We start from the raw sequence: 16,253 nt of genomic DNA on the forward strand, positions 1-16,253 counted from the left end.
CACATGCATGCATCCTGACTTTAGTGTAAAGAATATTTGTTTATTTCCCTGAGTAACTGATAACACTTTTGGCACTCTTCTGCAACAAATTACCAGGGATATAATCAAGTTGAAAAGGACTTTAGTAATTTTGCAAAAACTTCCTCAGTATGTATCTCAACTGTTTGTTTGATAAGCTGTTACCTTCCCTATGCTCAGATTTTATTATTTATTTTTCATCTTAAAGCACTGTGTATATCTTATTTATATATTACAAATAATTTTATAATTATTAAATAAATATGCTTAGCAGGTAAGGTATTCAAGGACATATTCCATTTATAGGTATTACTAATAGTGTTTTCAATTGTAATAATAGGACAAGGAAACAAACTTGGAACACAGAGAATATTTTAGAGACCATCAATGAAGGAACTTTATGAGAAATAGGTGAAATCTGTACCACTGCCAAATTGTGGGATAAAGTTCCCTGTGTACTTCATTTAATACCGAGTGCCAAAGTACTCAGGCTTTACTTTTCAGAAGACTTTTGCCCACTTAAAAAATGAAGTTGGAAGAACAAAGGACAAAGTTTTAAACTGGAGTCTGACTCCAAAATCAGAATAGGTTCTACTACACTGCTGTCTCTCCTCTTATAATCGGAAGGCATTTGGGGTTATAGTAAATGAGTTGCATGATTTATAAATCTGAGGCTACGGATCTTTACATACTGAATTTACCTTTGTGAGATAATCCTAGATAGTCTCTTTGGATTATGCGTGTGTTAAATTAATTATCATTTTGTTTGTATCACGTATTAGGTTAAATGAATGAAATAACAAAGTAAACTGCACATTTTTAAGCCTCTGAGAAAATAATATATTTTGAATTAGCACCTTATTACATGATCAACATGTTTACTTAAGTTGAAGGAAAAATGTCTAAAAGAATATAAATGAAGCAAACTGTATTTTCTTAAGGGAAGAACTGAACAAAGCAGTAATGTAAGAACTAATCAGAAAATATAGGAATTAGTTTCTACATCTAATTGGGTTATTAATTGTGTAATAAATCATATTAATGTGCCTAAACCTGGTATTACGTATTAGTGGCTCAATTTATATTAGATTTTTTTTTTTGCTCACATGTCCATTTTTTAAAAATTAATTTATTTTTTAGTGTAAGGATAATTATTTTACAGAATTTTGTTGTTTTCTGTCAAACCTCAACATGAATCAGCCATAGGTATACATATATCCCCTCTCTTTTGAACCTCCCTCCCGTCTCCCTTTAAGTAATTGGGCTTCCCTGGTGACTCAGACAGCATAGCATCTACCTTCAATGCAGGAGACCTGGGTTCAACCCCTGGGTCAGGAAGATCCTCTGGAGGAGAAAATGGCAATCCACTCCAGTATTTCTCCCTGGGAAATTCTACGGACAGTGGAGCCTGGCAGGCACCAGACCATTAGGTTGCAAAGAGACATGGGTAAGCAACTAACACACACAAGTAATTTTAAATGTGTGATTGTAATTTTTCCCCTCAAGTACATTTGCTGTTGTTTTGATGCTAATTATCCACATCATTGAGATAATTACTGCCTTACTTGTTTATAGTACATGGTACATTGCTACTTTTACCTGAAGGAAGATTAAGTGGTCCTTTTACCATGGGTCAGTTTGCTAAGGGGCTTAATTGTATAAGAGAAAATCACTAGAATAATATGTCAATTCACAGAGAGTTAAATATTATCAAAAGAGGGCAGTACTTTAAAGGAGAAACTGCAATTCAGTTGTTGTTGTTTTTTTTTTTTTTTCTCCACACACTTCACTAAATCAACAATTGGCCAACCTGGTGATCCTCAGGCAACTAGGCATGAGATGCAGTCCATTAAAAATTTCCAGTGACCAAGAATATTGGGGAACATGAAAATTAGTAATACATAATAGGAATGCATGTAATAGGAATCACAGGCTCTGAGGTCTGCCTTAAGAAAATTATTTAATTTTATTTCTCTAACTTATTTGACCTAACAATTTGAATAACTGTTGTGTTGACCAATTTAATAACAAGATTTAGTAAGCTTTGCAAAGGGCCAGATACTAAATATCTGTGACTTTGTGGGATACGTGTATATATGTGTGTATATGTGTGTGTGTGTGTGTGTGTGTGTGTGTGTGTGTGTGTGTGCACTCAGTTGCTCAGTCGTGTCTGACTCTTTGCGACCCCAGGGACTGTAGCCTACCAGGCTCCTTTGTCCATGGGATTTTCCAGACAAGAGCACTGGAGTGGGTTGTTATTTCCTTCTCCAGGGGATCTTTCTGACCCAGGGATCGAACCTGGGTCTCCTGCATTGTAGGCAGATGCTTTACCATCTGAGCCACCAGAGAAGTCACCAGTATATATTAGTCTCAAGGGTAATTACTCAGTCTTTGTAGTACAACAGTGGCCTTCAGTTCAGTTCAGTTCAGTCGCTCAGTCGTGTCCGACTCTTTGAGACCCCGTGAATCACAGCACGCCAGGCCTCCCTGTCCATCACCAGCTCCCGGAGTTCACTCAGACTCACGTCCATCGAGTCAGTGATCCCATCCAGCTATCTCATCCTCTGTCATCCCCTTCTCCTCCTGCCCCCAATCCCTCCCAGCATCAGAGTCTTTTCCAATGAGTCAACTCTACGCATGAGGTGTCCAAAGTACTGGAGTTTCAACTTTAGCATCATTCCTTCCAAAGAAATCCCAGGGCTGATCTCCTTTAGAATGGACTGGTTGGATCTCCTTGCAGTCCAAGGGACTCTCAAGAGCCTTCTCTAACACCACAGTTCAAATGCATCAATTCTTTGGCGCTCAGCCTTCTTCACAGTTCAACTCTCACATCCATACATGACCACAGGAAAAACCATAGCCTTGACTAGGCGGACCTTAGTCGGCAAAGTAATGTCTCTGCTTTTCAATATGCTATCTAGGTTGGTCATAACCTTTCCTCCGAGGAGTAAACGTCTTTTAATTTCATGGCTTCAGTCACCATCTGCAGTGATTTTGGAGCCCCAAAAAATAAAGTCTGACATTGTTTCTACTGTTTCCCCATTGCCATGATCTTCGTTTTCTGAATGTTGAGCTTCAAGCCAACTTTTTCACTCTCTTCTTTCACTTTCATCAAGAGGCTTTTTAACTCCTCTTCACTTTCTGCCATAAGGGTGGTGTCATCTGTATATCTGAGGTCATTGATTTTTCTCCTGGCAATCTTGATTCCAGCTTGTGTTTCTTCCAGTCCAGCGTTTCTCATGGTGTACTCTGCATAGAAGTTAAATAAGCAGGGTGACAATATACAGCCTTGACGTACTCCTTTTCCTATTTGGAACCAGTCTGTTGTTCCATGTCCAGTTCTAACTGTTGCTTCCTGAACAGTGGCCTTAGATCATAAATAAACTGCATGTGTTTCAGTACCTCTTTGCCAACAGAGCCAGTGGGCTAGATTTGGCCTGTGTGCAGTAGTTTGTTAACCCTGTTAATGATATGCATGGGTGCTTTCTGGAAATCTTTATTCTTGAGATCCTTTTATATTTATAAAGACCAAGTCTCTAAAAGTTAAGATTCATGGAGATAACTCATCCTCTTTTCTGACTATAATTTTTGACAAGTATGTAGCCGTATAGAAGGACACAATGAAGGCAATTATTTTTTACAGCAAAATCAACTTATCAACAGTGGTACTCATGGCTATCACACCAATATCACTCCAATATCAGAATCTGTTCCATGTACTGGGTAGCTAAAGAAAATCACATTATTAATTAAAAATGACCACATACTCTTTCTTCCCCCTTGTAGCTTTGTGCTCTACTGGAAGTGATGGTGATAATTTTGCAGAGGGCAGGAAATAGAACTAGTACACCCACAAAATTTAAAATATGTGATACAAATGCTTCATGAGCAGTGAAACAAGGAGACTCAAAGGAGAAAATGGTTTGGTCACAGATATCAGGAAAGCATCTGTATAAGAGATACTGTTTCAGTTAAGGTTGAAGGATTATACCTAGACTTCAACAGAGAGTGTTACAGAAGATAAGGTAATGAGAAAGCAATGTTGCTAGATGGAAGGGCGGAAACAAGGGAAAGGTCACGGCACTGGGGAAAGCAAGTTACTTTTGCAGCAAATATTCAAGATAGGAATGTGTAAGACTGCAAAGTAAGTCTGCATCACCAAGACATTTAATCCAACAAAAATGCCCTGCCCCTGAAGGATATTAGCATTGTGAACACACGTTTATTCCTTGATTAATGGAATTAATCTGCCCTCAGGTAAATGTGTATGATGCATATGCATATATTACCTAATGATGCTGTTGATATTGTCTGTTCTAAGTTATGACATAAAGCACACTTAACATGCTTTAAGTTGTTTTAGGGGTTTCAGAGACCGGAAAAAAAGAAAAAAAAGCATTATCTGGATATTTCAGAACTGATAACTGCTGCCTTTGACGCAATGGCACCCCACTCCAGTACTCTTGCCTGGAAAATCCCATGGACGGAGGAGCCTGGTGGGCTGCAGTCCATGGGGTCGCTAAGAGTCGGACACGACTGAATGACTTTCACTTTTCACTTTCATATATTGGAGAAGGAGGTGGCAACCCACTCCAGTTCTCTTGCCTGGAGAATCCCAGGGATGGTGGAGCCTGGTGGGCTGCCATCTATGGGGTCGCACAGAGTCGGACACGACTGAGGCAACTTAGCAGCAGCAGCCTTTGCCGATGTTGTGCCCAAGCTTAAAGCAAGAAGAGAAAAAGATGCACCAAACGTAGTGACTCTTTACTGGGGGAAAGCCAAACTTACCAGAACCATATATTTCCAGAATCAAACTTTCCACCAATCAGGTTTTTCCATTTATATTTTGTGACACACAAATAGATTAAATGGCCACTGCTTTTTCTAGAGTACGTAGGGAAAATAGCTATTTGGCTTTTCTCCCTTTCATGTAGGAAGTGAAGGGGTACCAGAGGATTTAGAGAAGTTTTAAAGATTCACACAGAAACAACTATAGGATTCTTAAGTATTTTATAAGAATTTTCAAAAGACGATTTTAGCCAAATTATAATTTATTTTATTTCCAATAATAATAAATCTGATAACTTTATTGAGAAAATATTTTCTGAAATAAAGTAAATAGATATATCAGAGCCAAGCAATACGGCTGGAATGTGTTAGACTAGGATGTGACCAAATATTCGAAGCTTTTCTGTTTGAAATTATATTAGCATCTACTTAGACTGAATACTTATTTATGATTTATGAGTAGCATATTATAGTGTGAAATTGGTATAAAACTTCTGAGGAGTTACAGTCAGAAGATCTGAAATATAATCTAAAGCCCACCGTTTACTAGCTATTTAGCCTTACTAAAGTCATTTAGCCACACAGGACATCAGCCTACCTTTCATCATTTCTAAAATGAGGGTGATAATAATTGCCCTTCACTCTCTGTGGGTTTGTTGCAAGACCAAAATGAGGTGATATTTTTTAAATTTTTCATCAACAGCAAAACACTCTAACGCTTCTCTCCGTTGCTAGCTTTCTCTTTTTTTTCTTTCCTGCTCATATATTTCACACATAAACTCTCCCTCTCAAAATCTTGTGATTATAAATGTCATCATAGTGATTATATTCAGTGCCTCTCCAATAGCTTCTGTCACTGTTTGTATTTTTTTCTTCATAGACCAAACTGAATCATGCTATTAGGTTCTCCTTCTTTAATGATTATATCTATTTCTCACTTCAAATGCTTTTATCTCTGACCCCTAGCTCCTCTGAAAGCTTTTCATATATAGAGTTGTTCTGCTGTTTGTTTGGACATTGAGATTCATGTATCAAGAATAGGGAGGCTGGTAGAGGAGGTACTTCTGTCTTGGAATATAATTAATGGCCGGCATGACTTTTGCTTCATTAAGAATGAGGAAGGTTTCCTCTTCTTCATGGAAACTGAGGAGCTGTGAATCTTTGAACTGTGCAAGATCAATATAGTTCCTCTTCTCTTCAATTACTAGCACTCATCACCACTAGGTGTATTAAAAATTTTAAATATTGTTGAGCATATTCTCTGGAAGAAGACAATAAATTCATATACATATTTATATATGATTTTGAATATAAACACTTTTAAAATAATAGAAAATGATTAATTTACCAAAAATTTGAATAATATGCAATCTTTATGCGTGATGTTTTTAATGATTATCTATAAACACATTCCTATCTATAATTATGAGTACCTTCACATACGTTTTAAGAGTCATTAAGTGAAAGTAACAGAAAATACAACTCGAATTAGTATGAACAAAGTAAGTTTATTGACTTATGAATATGACTTATCTAAATTTATAAGTTTAATTACAGATGAATCTAAAAGTCTAGAATTCCTCTTTAGGCTTCAGGAAAGGATTGATCCAAGGGCTTAGTGATTTTACAACCTGCCAGCTTTGATTTCATTGGTGATAGCTATATTTTAAGGCAGGCTTCCCTCATGATCTCAGTCTACGCTATCTACTCTACATGTTCCATATGGCTCTAAATTAATATTCATAGCATTTCCCTAAAAGTCCCTAATCCCGTCTGTTCAGACCGTCTATATCACATGCCTGTCTCTGAGCCAACAAATCACCATGGCCAGTGATTACTGACTTAGCTTAGGTTATAAACTCCACCTCTGGAGACTGAAGCTCTTGAAAACAAAATGAAGTATGCCAGAATGCCAATAATCAAAGTGCACTCTATTTCCATGATAAAAAAGAATCAATTTTATGTGTGTATGTAGGTACACTTAGTATCTGGATTCTAACTTCTGATATAAAGAATAAAGACAGGCATTCTCCCAGGAACACAGGAAATAATTGTGTTGTCATGAACTATTAATATTCAGTTGAACTCCATAAAATACCCACTTGCAGGGGTCAGAATAGTAAATATTGTTGATTTCATATAGGTTAACAAATAGCAGCCTTAATGGTAAACTGGGAATGATTGATTCAGCTATTCCAAAGATCATGATCATCAGTCAGTACATAGACTATCTTCCAGCATTTAACTAGCTTATTTAATATATCTTTGTGCTGATGAATCTCATTAATTTTTCTAGAAGTATGCATTTTCTTATTTAGAGATTTCAGCAAGACTTCAACTTCTTAAGGTTAGATAGTCATTGGATACTTTATTAGAATATTTGAAGCTCAAAACAGACCTGTAGTATAATTATCCTTAAATATGTATCCAAGATACAAAAGATTTAGTATTTATGGATTGGAGTTTGCATCCCTGGTCTTCTATTATTATCTGAATTAAATAGATCACTTTATTTATGGGAAAACATTTGATCTCCTCATGGATTTCTTGGGTTTGTATGTTTTTGATATCTATGCATGAGTCCTCTCTGGACACTTCTTGATGAGTCATTCCTGACTTTGTTTAGGTTGACTGCTAAATCATGCAGTTGGGGCTTTAGTGAAAAATATCTATGTTCAAATCCTCTTCAGAAAACAGTTATATCTGATCTTTATTCAGAAATACATATTAAAATTTGGTTTTACAAAACTTTCTTTAAGGATTTTTGCCTTTTCATTGTATAGGCAAGTTCACAGTGGCATCAGCTCATGTCCTCAGGGAATTGGTGGGAATTACCCCATCTGTGGAGTAGCAACTCATGGAGAAGTTCTTGAGGAAAAAAGCAGTCATGTTACTTTCTAACAAAGGAAAGTTGTTAAAAAGATTTATTATAATACAACCTTGAATGACCTAATTGAGAAATATTTTTCTTTGTCTTGTGAGGCCTAAAATAGGTTTTGACTTTCTGATCAGTGATTGTCTTGATTACTAAATAAACATAACTAAAATTATTACATTTTTTTCCCCTTTGCTAGTGGCTAGAAACCCAGAGACAGATCTGTGACACTCTTAGAATGGCAAGTAACACCTTTGGTGTTCATTTAATTTTGCCTATCCTTCTCCACCCTCTTCCTATGTTTTTGGTCAAAATAACACTATTCTTGAAAAGCAAAAAGAACATGAAAAGCAATACCATTTGTACTGAAAGAAAGACATGATTAAAAAGTAAATAAAGACAACTTCTATAGTCATATTCCACTAAAATAACCACTGTTAACATTCTTGGCACATATTCTGTAATGTCTCACTAATGATTTTAAGACTCATTTACAAACTGAACGCTGTCTCTCTAAGCTTCTTAAAATCTCCCTTGGGAAAACATGACGCCTATTTATACTTTTATATTCATCATTATCTATATGTTGGCACTCCATCTTCTGCTCTGTACTGCCTGAAGAAGTCCTGTCCCTCGTTGGGTGGCTGGAAGAAATAAAGATGGATGTGTTACAGCAGCAGGCAGTCACTATCACAACAGGCTCAATTCAAATCCTAAGCATGCCAAGAAAGTGAAGCCCCTCATTGTGCAATCCGAGAACTGCTTCATCAATGATACTGATCGGCATAGGAGGCGGCAAAGCAGCTATTACCAGTAGCTCAGGCGCCTTAACTAAATCAAACTGGGGTCTCCTGCATTGCAGGTGGATTCTTTACCAACTGAGCTATGAGGGAAGCCTTATTTAGATTTACTGGAGGAGAATTGGTCAAAAGCAGAAAGATGTCCATGATATCCAAGAAGGTATTAATGCTTTTGCTTCAATTCCTATACTTATACGGGATGAAAAATTCCTCCTTTCTATATTTCCTTTTATGACTCTTCAATTCAATTCAGTTCAGTCGCCCAGTCGTGTCCGACTCTTTGTGACCCCATGAATCACAGCACACCAGGCCTCCCTGTCCATTACCAACTCCCAGAGTTTACACAAACTCATGTCCATCGAGTTGGTGATGTCTTCTAGCCAACTCATCCTCTGTCATCCCCTTCTCCTCCTGTCCCCAATCCCTCCCAGCATCAGAGTCTTTTCCAATGAGTCAGCTCTTCACATGAGGTGGCCAAAGTATTGGAGTTTCAGCTTTAGCATCATTCCTTCCAAAGAACACTCAGGACTGATCTCATTCAGAATGGACTGGTTGGATCTCCTTGCGGTCCAAGGGACTCTCAAGAGTCTCCTCCAACACCACAGTTCAAAAGCATCAATTCTTTGGCGCTCAGCCTTCTTCACAGTCCAACTCTCACATCCATACATGACCACAGGAAAAACCATAGTCTTGACTAGACGGACCTTTGCTGACAAAGTAATGTCTCTACTTTTAAATATGCTGTTTAGGTTGGTCATAATTTTCCTTCCAAGGAGTAAGTGTCTTTTAATTTCCTGGCTGCAATCACCATCTGCAGTGATTTTGGAGCCCCAAAAAATAAAGTCTGACACCACTTCCATCCACTAAATACCTTCCTCATATTGGTCTACAGCAATTGCTCAGGGATTTCCGAGTGCTGCTCTCTTCCTAAAAGGTGGGGAGTACTGTGGTATTCTATACCTTCTATTTGAAGCTGCTGACTCTTCCTTAAGTAATAATGTTAATAGTGGTCATTTATTTTGAACCAAGTGCTGAATATTTTAAACTTCTATAATCCAAATTTTGTAAAAAGAGATAAAAAAAACTACACTGATTTTTAATTATTTTAAATTAAAAATCTATTTTTTGTGTGTGTGAAACTACTACTCCTAGTTTTCTAAAAACTTACTTCCAAGGTCCCCTGGAGAAGGGAAAGGCTACCCACTCCAGTATTCTGACCGAGAAAGTTCCATATACCCCATGTATAGTCCATGGGGTCACAAAGAGTCGGACATGACTGAGCAATTTTCACAAGGTACCCTTAGTCTCCTTGTATATTTTATTATTTATTTTCCTCCTCATATTCTTCATATGTATATATACATATTTATATAACGGACTTCCCTAGTGGCTCAGCTGGTAAAGAAACTGCCTGCAATGCAGGAGACCTGAATTCAATCCCTGGGCTGGGAAGATCCCCTGGAGAAGGAAATGGCTACCTTCTCCAATATTCTGGCCTGGAGAATTTGATGGACTGCATAGTCCGTGGGGGTCACAAAGTGTCGGACACAACTGAGCAACTGTCACTTTCACAGACCTTTATATATACAGAAAAGTTCACATAGAACTTTACAATTGTATATTTTTAAAGTTGATTTTCTTCAACTAATATTATAGTTGCTTTCTCTCTAATGTGAAATATACATATATTTATCTGTCTCTCACCAGAGGGTTTCTAGTTTGAGCCACTAAAGCTTAATAAGTTTTCATAGTTATTAAAAATAACTCATTTAGCAAATCAAAGAAAACCTATAAGATCTTATATTTCATAGACATTTTAATTTTAAATTAACTTCTACATTCTAAAAATAAATTTATATTTTCTTATGTATTTAAATGATATTAAAATTTTCTTTATAACAACACTTCAATTTAACTACTTGTGGTCTGAATTTTTTCTGAACATATATTGCAAATAATGTACTTCAAACCCAAGCTAGAAATTAGACTGTATTAGAGGAAAATGTATATAGTAATGACCCATATAATGAGCTTTTACATTATTAAATTCTTACTCTGTGTGTACAAATTGAGTTTTAGATTTAGTCATTTTCAGAACGTAATTCAGTTTGTAAATGTTTAAATATGCCTCTCTCCATAAGAATTTGGCAATTTCTGACTTAAGTCCATAGTCACAGTAGTTCTTTTAATGACTTGTTGGAAAAGAACCTAACTCTCTGTCTTCAATAAATATGTATCTTGCCTAAGGCAACACTTAGGCTATAATGGCTATCATGTGGCAGAACCAGAGATGTTTATGTTCTGGAACCTCAAGAACCAATGCCCACACAGGGTTTACTACATGAAATCAGTTATGTGGAAGACAAATGAGAAAGGAGAGTTCCTGTTATAGTTAAACCTGTTAAGATGCTAAGCAAGTGAAAGGTGGTTTAGCAGAAGGCCGACTCTAGCTACTGGCACAGAGTTGCCTTCGATAATTCATAAAAGAACCTTTTCAGAGAAGAAAACCTTAATTTCCCTCATCGCAATGATGATTACAAAAATTAAGTCACTATGCAGAAAACAATTTACAAAGGTTAACTCTTACTCTAGACAGATGTAGGCCATATCAAGCTCTGCAGCTTGAAGAAGGAAAAAGCAGACTGGATTTCAGACTTTCGCTTGAGTTCTGATGGGCAGGATGCAATCTGGGCAGCCTTAGGATAACCAGTGCATTTGTTTCAGTGTCACTCTAAATCTGGACTAATTTTGTTTTTACTGATAATCATTTCAGATATATGAAACATGTATGAGGGTAATTGATAAAATATATTGGTTGGGTGATACAAATGAAAGATGATGTTCCTTTCAAAATAAGGTATTAAAATAGTTGATTGTTTTGGATTTTAATCTTATGTTGTAATTTTTAAAAAATCACTTGTATTTTGACTATCACTATATGCTCCTCTAATCATAAGTTTAAATATTTCAACTGAAATGAGATAATCATGGTGGTGGGAAGAAAGTGTATAACTCTAGCCCTAAACAACTCATGGAATTTATATAAGTATATTGAGGGGCTTTCCTCAAAACTCAGTTGTAAAGATTCCACCTGTAATACACGCAAACCTGGTTAGATCCTTGGGTTAGGAAGGTCCCCTGCAAAGATGGTAACCCACTCCAGCATTCTTAAATCCCATAGACAGAGGAGCCTGGCGGGCTACAGTCCATGCGGTTGCAGGAGTTGGACACAACTTAGTGACTATACAACCACCATCATAGAAATATCGTGTCCATATATATGCACATGTACACAGAAACATGCATACACTGTACACACATGCACATAATTAGGATGTATGCTTTTTATTTTATGATATAATTCTTGAAGTTAAAATATCCAAATATTTTTCCTGTTCAAATACTAAGCGCTTTCTTAGGGCAAGTGTGAATTGTTCTTCACATGTCTGATTAAGATATTCAACTCTTCTTATTTCTTTGAACCTGTGTTCTCTATCATATTTCAAGTTTTCATCATCTTTGGTTGGAATTGTTCCCTGTAAATATCTTTCAGTTTTCAGGTAGTCCTTCATGTATGGCCAGTATAATTTATCAGGGTAAGTGGATCTGAATGTTAATCTCACTTATTTTCAAGTCTTGGCTCTAATGTGTATGAGCTTTATACTCTCTAACCTCTGCTACACTCTCCAATTTACCTGTTGTAATTTCCTCTTTATTCCTTAATAAATTATTACCAATTAGACATGAACTGAAGAATTACAAATAGGAAAAGGAGTACATCAAGGCTGAATATGGTCACCCTGCTTATTTAACTTATATGCAGAGTACATCATGAGAAACACTGGACTGGAAGTAACACAAGCTGGAATCAAGATTGCCGGCAGAAATATCAATAACCTCAGATATGCAGATGACACCACCCTTATGGCAGAAAGTGAAGAGGAACTAAAAAGCCTCTTGATGAAAGTGAAAGAGGAGAGTGAAAAAGTTGGCTTAAAGCTCAACATTCAGAAAATGAAGATCATGGCATCCGGTCCCATCACTTTATGGGAAATAGACGGGGAACAGTAGAAACAGTGTCAGACTATTTTGGGGGGCTCCAAAATCACTGCAGATGGTGACTGCAGCCATGAAATTAAAAGACACATTCCTTGGAAGAAAAGTTATGACCAACCTAGATAGCATATTCAAAAGCAGAGACATTACTTGGCCGACTAAGGTGTGAGAATTGGACTGTGAAGAAGGCTGAGTGCCGAAGAATTGATGCTTTTGAACTGTGATGTTGGAGAAGACTCTTGAGAGTCCCTTGAACTGCAAGGAGATCCAACCAGTCCATTCTAAAGGAGATCAGCCCTGGGATTTCTTTGGAAGGAATGATGCTAAAGCTGAAGCTCCAGTACTTTGGTCGCCTCATGTGAAGAGTTGACTCACTGGAAAAGACTCTGATGCTGGGAGGGATTGGGGGCAGGAGGAGAAGGGGACGACAGAGGATGAGATGGCTGGATGGCATCACGGACTCAATGGCCGTGAGTCTGAGTGAACTCTGGGAGTTGGTGATGGACAGGGAGGCCTGGCGTGCTGCGATTCTTGGGGTTGCAAAGAGTCGGACACGACTGGGCAACTGAACTGAAGAATTTCAAGTGTACAATCCCTTATTTACCATTTTAAAAATTTTAAAAATTCATGAGCAATTTATTTCTTGTAATTCATCAGGTAGCAAAACTGATCCTGACCTATTGTGAGACTCATATTGACTCTATATACCCAATTAATGTACAAATGTATGTTTCCCTGTAGAAATTTGTATTTTTTTGATTATGAGAGGCAGCCCCAAACCCTAGTGAGATGTTCTGTAATCTTCTGTATGTGGACAAAATTCTTGTTGTGTAGTCGCTAAGTTGTATCCAACTCTTTGTGACCCTGTGTACTATAGCCCACCAGGTTCCTCTGTCCTTGGGATTTTCCAGGCAAAAATACTGGAGCAGGTTGCTATTTCTTTCTCCAGAGAAAATTCTGGCATTTTGACACTCACTTGTTGGCAAGATTTTCAGAAAAAAGTTTGTGAATTTATAATGGAAACAAAAGCTGATATAGGCAAACCTCTGTGTACTTGTTCATATTGAAATGCCACAACTGCATCCTAATGTCCAACTGACCCTTGAACTAAACAGTCTGAGTTGTGTGAGTCAATTTATACATGTTTTCTTTCAATAAATACACTGAAACATTCTTTTGAGATTTCCAACAATTTGGAAAATAAAACTTGCAAGTGCACCACGTAGTCTAGACATATTGACAAAATTTTAAAAAATTAAGGATGTCATGCATGCACGAAATATACGTAATACTAGTCTGCTTTTATATTGGCATACAATGAGTGATATTCAATATAAAATTAATAATGTGTTTTCTTACTGTTTTATTACTTTTCAAAGAATTACAATAGTATACAGTATGCTTCTCATAATTGGATAAATTGCATATCAGTCTATCATCACAGATAAGTGGTTTTAAACAAGATAACAGTTTCAAATATTGCATTATGAATATGATGTTAATACTATATGAAACAGACATTTTTTACAATATTTATTTATTCGGCTGTACAGGATCTTAGTTGTAGCATGTGGGATCTAGTTCCCTGACCAGGGCTCAAACCCAAGCCCCTGCTTTGGGAGCATAGGGTCTTAGCCACTGGACCACCAGGGAAGTCCCCATAAACATTTTTATAATGATTTATTTATTTATGTATAGGTGAGGCTATCGAGAAGCAATCATTGGATTACACTAGGTATCATAAAGCATTTGTATTTCTTTTTCCCTGTGGTCAATGCATAGATTAGACCTGTTAACATGCCAGAATTTCTTTTTAATATTTATTTATTTATTTGGCAATGCTAGGTCTTAATTATAGCATGTGGGATTTTTAATTGTGACCTGTGGGATCTAGTTCTCTAACCAGAATCAAACCTGGGCCCCCTGTGATGGGAAGGCGCAGTCTTAGTCCCTGGACCATCAGGACAGTCCCATGAATTTCATTTCCCACATTATCTTATTGTTTATAACCAGAATTAGCAATATGTATAACATCTATGGTGTTTTGTATTGTATAAGACAATACTGATATAAGTATTAATAAACCACCCTATACAGATGGTGTAAACTAACATTATTGTTAAGTATGGTACAGTACTATAAATGTATAAATGTATAAATTTTTCTTATGATTTTTTCAATAACATTTTCTTCTTTCTAGCTTACTTTTTTGTGAGAATATAGTATGGAATACATATGTTAATTGAATTTATACTAATAGTAAGGCTTCCATTCAGCGATAGCCTATTAATGGTTAAGGTTTGGGAGTCAAAAGTTAGACTCAGAGACTTCTCTGGCACTCCAGTGTTAAGACACTGTCCTTCATTTGCAGGCGTGCACATTTCAATCCTTGGTTGAAAAACTAAGATCTCTTACGTTACACTGTGTGGTCAAGGGGAAAAAAAAAAGGCTCAGATTTTCAACTCCATGGGATTAAGAGCCCCTAAAGGCAATGGCACCCCACTCCAGCACTCTTGCCTGGAAAATCCCATGGACGGAGGAGCCTGGTGGGCTGCAGTACATGGGGTCGCTAAAAGTCAGACATGACTGAGCAACTTCAATTTCACTTTCATGCATTGGAGAAGGAAATGGCAACCCACTCCAGTGTTCTTGCCTGGAGAATCCCAGGGACGGGGAGCCTCATGGGCTGCCATCTATGGGGTCGCACAGAGTCAGACACGACTGAAGCGACTTAGCAGCAGCAGCAGCAGCAACCTCCACATTGTTTAAGAAACAGTTGCAATTCTTTCTCATCCTTTTACAAAAATCCCATACATCAGTCAATATCCATCTCAGTCCTTTTCCTGAGCCTGCTAGGATCTAAAAGAAAGCCCCAAAGTATGCTACGGGGCTTCACATATCAAGCGATAAATACCCAGTAGGGGAACTGTAGTCCCCTCCTCAGATCCTAACTGGAATTATAATGACCCTGAGCACATCTGAGAAAGGGATCATTTTCTGATCTATGTGAAGGCCAGGACTGAAAACAGCCCAGCAAAAAGTAATCTGCTATGTCCAGTATCAGCAATAACTCAGGAGTCCAATGAGAGCACAATTGCCTTTCTCAAAAGGCTATAAGAGGCCCTCCAAAAGCTTACCAGTCTGAACTTATAATCTTATGAGGAACTGGTGATTTTTAAAGGACAAATTCCTGTCCCAGTGTGCATCAGACATCAGGATGAAGTAACAACAGCTCCAGCAGCAAGACGCTGCTGCCTCTTTAGATGAGATGATTCAGGCAGCCAACAATACCTTTTATAACAGAGGACAGGAGAGGAAGGCCAAGGCCCAGGAAAGGGAGAAAAGGAAAGAGATAAGACATGCCCAGATGCTTTCAGCCCTCCAGGGAAGCCCTATAGCAAATGCTGAGTCTTTGAAGAACAAGGCATGAGGCAAATGCTTAATCTGTAGACAGGCGGGCATTGGGCCAAAGAGTGTTCAAACCATGACAAGTCTCCTAAAACAGCTTGCTACAGATGCCAACTATTGGGACATTGGGTGGCATTCTGCCCTCCAGACACAAGAGCCCCAAGGTCAAGTGCCAAGCCTTCCTTCACAGTAGTTCAACAGGACTGAAACAACCTATACCAGCCAGCCCACCTGTCACAGATAACTATCATGGGACTGGAGCCAAGGGTGTAACTGGATGTGGCAAGTAGGTCCAATAATTTCTTGGT

The 16,253-nt window shown here is 37.6% G+C and overlaps 1 non-coding gene across 1 annotated transcript; it reads right to left on the reverse strand.

Annotated features, from left to right (window-relative positions):
- Nucleotides 1–2,294: 2,294 nt before the first annotated feature.
- Nucleotides 2,295–2,367, reverse strand: TRNAC-ACA (transfer RNA cysteine (anticodon ACA)). Its single transcript has one exon. It is a non-coding gene; the product is annotated as a tRNA-Cys (tRNA).
- Nucleotides 2,368–16,253: the final 13,886 nt, after the last annotated feature.

This window comes from Budorcas taxicolor, chromosome 23, assembly GCF_023091745.1.
Source record: "Budorcas taxicolor isolate Tak-1 chromosome 23, Takin1.1, whole genome shotgun sequence".
In the NCBI taxonomy this organism is placed as follows: Eukaryota; Metazoa; Chordata; class Mammalia; order Artiodactyla; family Bovidae; genus Budorcas; species Budorcas taxicolor.